We start from the raw sequence: 8,919 nt of genomic DNA on the forward strand, positions 1-8,919 counted from the left end.
AAACAGCAAGCACACACACCCTAACAGGCATCCAACTCTGGGCCCCGCTTCTCTCTGGAGAAGTCTGTCTCTGTCCCTTTCTTAAATAAACATGCTTTCTCCACTTGCCTAGACTTTTCTCTGGTATTTAATCTTCAACACAGTGGAATGAGGACTGGTTCCTGATCTCCAAGACCAGTATCAATGTGATGGGCCCATCATTTGGAGAATATTCTTTTGTCTTGTTATCCTCCTGATGATCAGTCCACAAAATATCCTGGGTGTTATAATTGGACCCTGCTAAAAATTGATATTTTAGGACATGCTGTCCAATAAAGTAGCCACCAGCCCTTGAAATGTGGTTAGTGTGACTAAGGAACTCAACTTTTAATTAACTTAAACTTAAATTTAAAAATTGCAGTGTAAACTCTTCTTCAATTAAGCATGTTCACGGGTTCTGTGACTAAGGATATGGTGATTATTGGGTAGGGACAGTAATTATTCTGCCCTTGTGAGTTTTATTGTGTTGGTAGCTATATTTAATGATTGTTGGGATCTCATGCCCTTAAAGTGCTGTGGGACCTCTTGTTATTCCAACATCTCTCTCTGTAGCAGCGGTGACATGATTTGGGGGACAGAAGTGACAGCTGTTCAAGACATGTATTCCATTTGCAACAACATCAGGGTTCATCTTATTAAAAAAATTAAAAAGATTCAAATGTTGACCAGTATAACTCCAAAACTCATGTCTTTATCCATTACCTATATGGCCTTCCCACTTCTTACAAGTCTGACATTGAACCCTCATCTAATTCCTGGGAATTATTGAAAACTAAAAGCATCTACATTTTCAGCTTTGATCTCTGGGGAGTGGGTGAACTCACAGTCCCACCTGCTTAGTTCTTCTACAGATCAAGTGTCCCTGTTGTGTCTGGAAGAATGCTTTCTCTGGATCCTACTGTGATATCTGCTGGAGGCCTCCAGTATCTTGAATAACTAGGCACCCTTAATTCGAAACTGGAGGTAACCCTGAGGCCTTGTGCTTTCTGGGCATATGATAGAAATGACAACCTTGATGGTCAGTGAATGTCCTCTTGGGTCCTTCTCGTTTTTCTTAAAGGATGGCACATGATCACAGGTGAACAGGTCCAGATCCGGTCCTGTAAAATCCACAAGTCCATTAGCCTTCCTTGATTCCATCCCACCCTCTCTAATCACTTACATTCAAACTGGTGATGTCCCTTCTGGTATAATCTCATCTCTGTTCCTGGCTTCTGCTAAGATGAATGTAAGTCCAGTCGTCACACCAAGGGTCTCTGTCAAATGGTTGTTGAACCACACTCTTAGAGTTCTCTTAAGAACAAAATTCCTGATTTTTTGCAACATGGATCGGCTGAGAAATTTCCAGATCTCGAAGTTCTAGTTCCTTTTTGCTTAATAATTTCTTCTTCAGAATGAGAAATTATACTCCATTTATGTATAGTGCATTCTACTGTCGTGTAAAAATAAATAAAACAAATTTTTAAAAAAGGTAATAAAAATTACAATAATTATATTTGACATAGATTTATACACTTTAATCAGCTTCTTAGTTATAGCTACCTATAAAACAACAAGTATTTTTTAAATATTTTCTTTTTAGTTGTCAGTGGACCTTTATTTTATTTATTTATATGCAGTACTGAGGATCGAACCCAGGGCCTCACACATGCCAAGCAAGCACTCTACCACTGAGCCACACCCTAGCTCTGCAACAAGAATTTTTAGAAGAACAAATATTTTAATAAATCAGTAATCCTATTTTTAATTTTGCCCTAAATTTTCCTGAAATCTTTTTCCCACATTTTTATTGGTGCATTTTAGTTTTACATACTGATGATATTTGTTGATACATATTCATATGTGCACACAATGCACAATATAACAATATAATTTGGCCAGTATTACTCCCCAGACTTTTGTGTAACTGTCTTAAAGTTGAATTTTTGTTTAATAAATTTGAAACTAAACTAGCAATAATAATAATAGCAATTTCTTCTTCAATTCAGTTCTCTCCTCTTGTACTTTGTCATAAGGAGTCAGGAGCAATCAAGCTGCACCTTCAACATTTTGTTTGAAAATCTCTTTATCCAGTTAGGCACAGTGTTACAAGCCTGTAATTCCAGCTACTTGGAAGGTTGAGGCAGGATGACTGCAAGTTCAAGTCCAGACTGGGCAACTTAGTGAGATCTGTCTCAAAATAAAAAGTAAAAAGGGCTGGAGATGTGGCTCAATGGCAGAGGACCCCTGGATTCAATCACCAGCACTGAAAAGAAATAAAAACAAAATCTCCTCAGACAAATATCCACTCTCATCACAAGCAAGTTCTAGCTTACACAAAACTCTAGAACACAACTCATTCAGGTTCTTTGACACTTTATAGCAAGGATCACCTTTCCTCTAGTTTTCAATTACCTATTTCTCATTGCTATCTGAGACCTCACAAGAATGGCCTTTAATGATTATATTTCTAGCCAACATTCTGTTTGTGGCAATCTAGGCTTTTTCTTGAATGCCACTTCTACATTTTTATACAGTATAGCAGCACTCCACTTATTGGTACCAAAATTTGAATTAAGCTACCTTTGGACAGTTTCTGTCCACCAAAATTCATATGCCAAAGCCCTAACCTATATGTGATGATACTTAGAGATAGGGTCTTTAGGAGGAAACGAGAGTTAGATGAAGTGGACTCTGAACTGACAGCACCAATGTCCTTATGAGAAGAGAAGAGAAACCAGAATCCTCCCACTCCCTCTCTCTCTCTGTCTCTCTCTCTCCATGGTGAGAAGGTAGCCATCTTCAAGTTAGGAAGAGAGAAACTGACTATGCTGGCACCCTGATGTTGGGCTCCAGAACTGTGAGAAATAAATCTCTGTTGTTTAAGCCACCCACTGTAATGTGCTTTTTCAGGCAGCCCAAGCTAAGGCAAGTTGCCATATTTTTTTTTTTTTTTTTTTTTTTTTTTTGCGGTACTGGGGATCGAACTCGGGGCCTTATGCTTGCAAGGCAAGCACTCTACCAGCTGAGCTATCTCCCCAGCCCTAAGTTGCCATAATTAACAAGATATTGTGTAAAAGTTTTGAGACCCTGTCTCAAAATAAAAAATAAAAAGGGCTGTAGATGTGTAGCTCTGTGGCAGAGCACTCCTGGGTTCAATCCCTAGTACCATAAAAAAAAAAAAGAAAGAAAAGAAAATGACTTTATGAAGTAAAATGATTTTATGAAGTAGATGTCATATAAAACAAAGATCACAGAGCCAAGAAAACACAAAATAATCGATAAATGGTTGTCATTCAATTAATAAGAATACTGTTATTTTTCTAACTTATGTAATGTTTGTGGTATTTGTCAACTTTTTGGAATTTGTAATTTGGTGTATTTCTTTACTCACTCTAAAAATTCACTTTCATTTTTAATTTTTCATTGAAGGCTTTCTTTGTATTCTTTTTCTGAAAAAGACCCCTCCCCTCAAAATGTGTCAGGACCCACAACACCTATTCCTGCCCTTACACTTACGCCCATCTTGAGCATGGCTTTGCCTCCACCACCATCTCCAGCTCCGAGACACCAGGGTACTATCTAGGATCTCTCTGGCACTCATGGTGCTGGAATTACCTCTCCATAGGAATGTCCTCTAGCTGAGCAGCAGGGTCCTGGGGGCAGACAGGTGTCCCAACCCAACAACAGGAGCTCACAGAGAACGTGTTTGTTCAACAAATGAACGTGTGGAGTTCAATAAATGCCATCCAGGCCATGGAGGGACAGGATTGAGGCTGACGTAAAGGCACAGGAGCCAGGAGGACAGGGTTCTTAAATCTCCATTTGCCCCTGAACAAAAGACGCTTCTCCTTTGACTGACAGGTCTTTGTCTTCCTGTTGCTAAAAGTTCATTCCTTGTCCCCAATGTCAATTCAATAAACAAGGACATGGTTTTGAGAAAAAGGAAAAAGTTTTATTGCTTTGCTAGCAAAGGAGAAACACAGGGGAGTCCTGTCCCAGAGGCTGTGATTCTGCCCATCAGCAGAACAGGGGGGTTTTAAAGGAGCTCTTCAAAGTCTATATTCCAGGTGTGCCCTGATGGGGTGCTGGGCGCCCCTGATGGTGTGTTAACATTCACTTGTTGATTTGGGAGATATTCGCTCCCTCCTAGATCCTCCGGCAGATATCTCCTTCCGGTGGAGCACAGATAACTCAGGGTAATCTTGTTCACTGCCCCCAGGTTAGGGAGTAGGAGAGGGAGAAGAGGAAAAGGAAAACTTGTCCCTTTTAAAAATAAGCCTCAGATTTATATTCAAAGGGCAAAGTGGACCACTGTTACATTCTCATCTATCCAAGGGGAAAGGAATGATCCAGTTTGTAGAGGCAATGTATATGAAAGCACCTAGAAAAGTCCAAGGGGCTATATAAATGTTGGAATTTATATTGTATCATTGTTGACAGATTCAGGTTTAACACCAAGTGACTAAGACACCTGTGACTTCCAAGTCTTCCCTCTCCAGGCGCACCCCAGTTTATTAAAGTGGGCCCTCTCCAGGCGCACCCCAGTTTATTGAAGTGGGTGGAGGCACAACAATTCAATTTCCACAGGGAGTAACAGCAGCTAGACTGAAAGATCAGCTGCACAATGAGATGATGGAACCCAGGGCTCCAAATGCTCCTAAGACCAGAGCCCACCTTCAGGTAAACTCAACTCCCTGATCACTCTCCACATAGTGTCCCCAGCTCATCTCTGAGCCCCTTCCTCTCCCCTGGAACAGCCCACTCCTCCCCAATGTGAACTCAGAGGCTTCAGTCCAAAACTAAGGCACAGAATGAAAGCAATAAGCTATACGCTGTCCACATCATACACCCCAGAAATATTGCTGGCACCAGCATCTGCCCACCAAATTCCAAATTCTCACCTTCACTCAAAAAGATATGATTTGGCATAGATATATGGGGAAAGGTACATTCATACATTGCTGGTAGAGTTGCAAATTGGTGCAGCCATTCTGGAAAGCAGTGTGGAGATTCCTCAGAAAATTTGGAATGGACCCACCTTTTGATCCAGTTATCCCACTCCTTAGTTCATACCCAAAGGACTTAAAATTAGCATACCACAGTAACGAAGCCACATCAATGTTTATAGCAGCTCAATTCACAATAGCTAGATTGTGGAACCAACTTAGATGCCCTTCAACTGATGAATGGATAAAGAAACTGTGGTATATATATTCACAATGGACTATTATTTGGCCATAAAGAAGAATAAAATTATGGCATTTTCTGGTAAATGGATGGAATTGGAGAATATCGTGGTAAATGAAATAAGTCAATCCCAAAAAAATCAAAGGCTGAATGTCTTCCCTGATAAGTGGATTATTATATATAATGGGGGTGGGGGGTGGGGGATGAGAGAAGAATAGAGGAACTTTAGATTATGTAGAAGGAAATGAGAGGGAGGGAGGGAGGTATGAAAAATGGTGAAATGAGACAGACATCATTATCCTATATACATGTATGATTACACAAATGGAATGAATCTACATCGTGTACAGCCATAGAAATGAAATGATGTATCCCATTTGTGTACAATGAATCAAAATGCAGTCTGTAAAAATTAAAAAATAATTTTAAAAAAAGATATGATTCTATCAATACAAATTCTGCCCAAGCTTTGCTTTTCTTTTATTTATTTATTTTTTTATACAAGTGCCCACAATGCTCGCTAGCCCTATAGAAAATCAGGAACTAAATCAGAGTTTAATTTGTAGCAAGAGGGTGTGTGCACATCTGTTCTGCCTGCAGGATCAGAGGTTCCCAGAGACTGAAGACTGAAGATAGATGGGCCCAGCAATTCCACTCCCCACCCAGCGGTTCCCACCCTATTCCATTGACTGATGGTCAGTCATGCTCTCTCCTACAAAGGTAGAGTCTGTGGTTGGTTTGTCTTTAGAAACTCCCTTGCAGTCTCCCTTTGAGGAAGAAGTGTGAGCTTGCAAAGTCAGCATAACAGGTGGTCAGGAGAGCCTCCGCCCTGGAGTCCAAAAGTTCAGGTTCAATCCCAGCCACATCTTAACTGAGAACTCTTGAGCAAGTTGTCTAACCTTTCAGTGACTCGATTTCATCATCTGTAAAACAGGAGAATTGGTAGTATCTCTTCCATCAGGTCCTGCAAATTAAGTGATTAAATACATAAAGGGTTTGAAAGAGTGCTAGTGTGCAGTATGTCCCAATAATTGTTAGTTACTTCCTCAAAACCCAGGGCATCTCAAACTAACTAGCAGGCAGTGCTGCCACAGTCCATGAGGACACAATCATTTGTTCAAGCACCCAACAAACACTGTACCAGGCACTGTTCTAGACCCTTACCAATATATTATGTGATGACTTTCTGATAGGCTAGCATGAGCCGAAGCTCCTCCTCCCTCCTCCTGAACTTCTCATGTGTCTACTAACTTCAGCCCAGCTTCAGCTCCCCCTGAACCCCTACTCCAGAGAGAGCACCAACCTCCTTCTCAGACTATGCACCTCCATGCCACCCCACTCCTCAGTTCTGATGTCTTTCATCTCAGGACTAGGCACAGATTGAAGCATAGGGCCTCCTTGGTTTGGTTCCATTTCCTCCTTTAAAAAAAGTAATAAATAAAATTGCTTCTTCTGTGTCTTCTCCAACCTCCTTGTCCCTGAGTCACCTCCTCTCCTAAAAAGCCACCACCAAGCTCATCGGAACTCTAAACACTTACTCTAACCTGGGAAACCAGGGTTTTGCTCTTCCTCCAGGGAAGAGAAGCAGGTAGGGAATGGGTTTATGCTGTCTGTGCTGGAGCACCTGGAGATGGGGAAGCTGTGGGTAGACGGGACTGAGAAAAGTAAGTGTGCCAGAAACTCATTCCCTACCCGCCTCTGTTGCCCCTTCTTCCACCCTCTGGGATACTCACTACACCTTCCGCCTAAAACCTTCTAACTTTTTCCCAGACCCACACACATGCCCCTAAAGAATTATTTTTTAAGAAGTTAAATATGTACAAAATTTTAAAGTCAAGCAACTCTCAAAGGCTAATATCAGCACTCCCTAGAAGTACCCATCCCTGAGGAAACCACCATCAACCTTTTTGAGTCATGTATTCTTATATTTAGCTTTGTATTTCTAAATAAGAAATTTCTAATAAGCCACTAAGTAATTTCTTTGGCAGTAAGTGGTACTAAGAATTGAACCCAGGGGTGTTCTACCACTGAGTTACAGCCCCAGCATTTTTTACTTTTTATTTTGAGACAGGATCTTACTAAATTGCTGGGGGCTGGCCTCAAACTTGCAATCTTCCTGCCTCAGTCTCCCAAGTCACTGGGATTACAGATGTGCACCACCATCCTTGGCTTAGACTAAGCATTTCTTAAAACCCCTCCTCACCCTAGAAATTAGGAACCTTGCCTCCCCCACTCGAGCTCCCAACCCAGGACCTTGGCAACCCTTACTTTGCCATGGGAACAGCCCTATTTGGGAAGGATTGCTGTGAAGGGTTAGCACTTGGATGTTCACAAAGCAAGGTGAGTTCTATAACTGCCTAAATTCAGCTTTGCACAATCCGCCCTTATATACCTGCTGTTAGCCTCTCCTCTCCACATCTTTTTTTCTAAATATTTTTTAGATGTTGATAGACCTCAATGTTATTCATTTATTTATATGTGGTGCTGAGAATCACACCCAGTGCCTCAAGCATGCCAGGAAGGCCCACTGAGCCACAACCCCAGCCCCTTCTCTCCACATCTTATCTCCTGCCAGACCTTGTTCAAACCATCTCCATCCCTCTTGCTGTCCCATCCCCATCCCAAACTCTGCCCCCTCCAGGAGCTCTACTCATGATGTCCAGCCCCAAACCTCTCCATCTCAGAGCTCTGCTGCCTAGAGCAATGCCATAGATCTCGTCTTCTCAGCATATTCTCAATCTTACCCAGACGAGTACCCCTCTGAGATCAGAGCTCTCTTCCCTCATGTCCTATGGTCCTCAGAAGCAAGGGTTGCATCCTTACTCAGCTGTCAGTTATTAAAGCCAGAGGTTCTACCTCTACTCAAGTTAGGGGGTCCCTAAGGGGCTGTCTGCACTCTGGCTCCCGCTCCAGACACTGGTTCTGACCTCTAACTACAAGATCTCAAGAATACAGAGGAAAAGAGCCAGTGTGTTCTCCTCCAGTTCCTTGGAGACCAAAGGTTGGAGAAGGAAGAGTGTAAGCGATCCCATTACGCTGGCAAAGAAAGGAGACAAAAGGGACCAGTTTTAAAATGCTGGAGACATGGTGGCACACACCTGTAATTCCAGCTCCTTAGGAGGCTAACGCAGGAGGATCACAAGTTTGAGGCCAACCTGAGAAACTTAGCAAGACCCTGTCTCAAAATTAAAAAAATTTTAAAGGGTTGAGGGTATAGCTCAGACATCAATTCCCTGGGTTCAATCCCTAGTAACACACACACACACACACACACACACACACACACACACACAAAGGGGGGAGGGGATTTTAATAATGATATTAGTTATAAAGCAAAACTTTAAATATCTAGGAATCAAGCTAACAAAATACACCAATTCTGAAATTCTTTTAGAAGGGTCTAGATCATTTTGAAGAAGAAGAAGATCATGTACTTGCTTTCCAGAGAGAAGACATAGTAGAGCAGAGACTACTAAGGAATTCAAGTAAAGGCACAGAGACAGAAACCAAACAGAAATCCTAGGAATGGAGTCAAACAGAAATGGAAGTGTGATTAGTGAGAGAAGTGGGACTTGAGGCAGACATGGGAGAGAGGGCCTTGCAAATCCATGGGAAATGACGGGCCAGGGAATACGTGGTAGCGGGGTGATTATTTATCCACATAGAGGAAAAGCAGAATTCAATTTCATTCTGTTACATGATATACAAAAA

Source organism: Sciurus vulgaris, assembly GCF_902686455.1.
Source record: "Sciurus vulgaris genome assembly, chromosome: 1".
Taxonomy (NCBI): domain Eukaryota; kingdom Metazoa; phylum Chordata; class Mammalia; order Rodentia; family Sciuridae; genus Sciurus; species Sciurus vulgaris.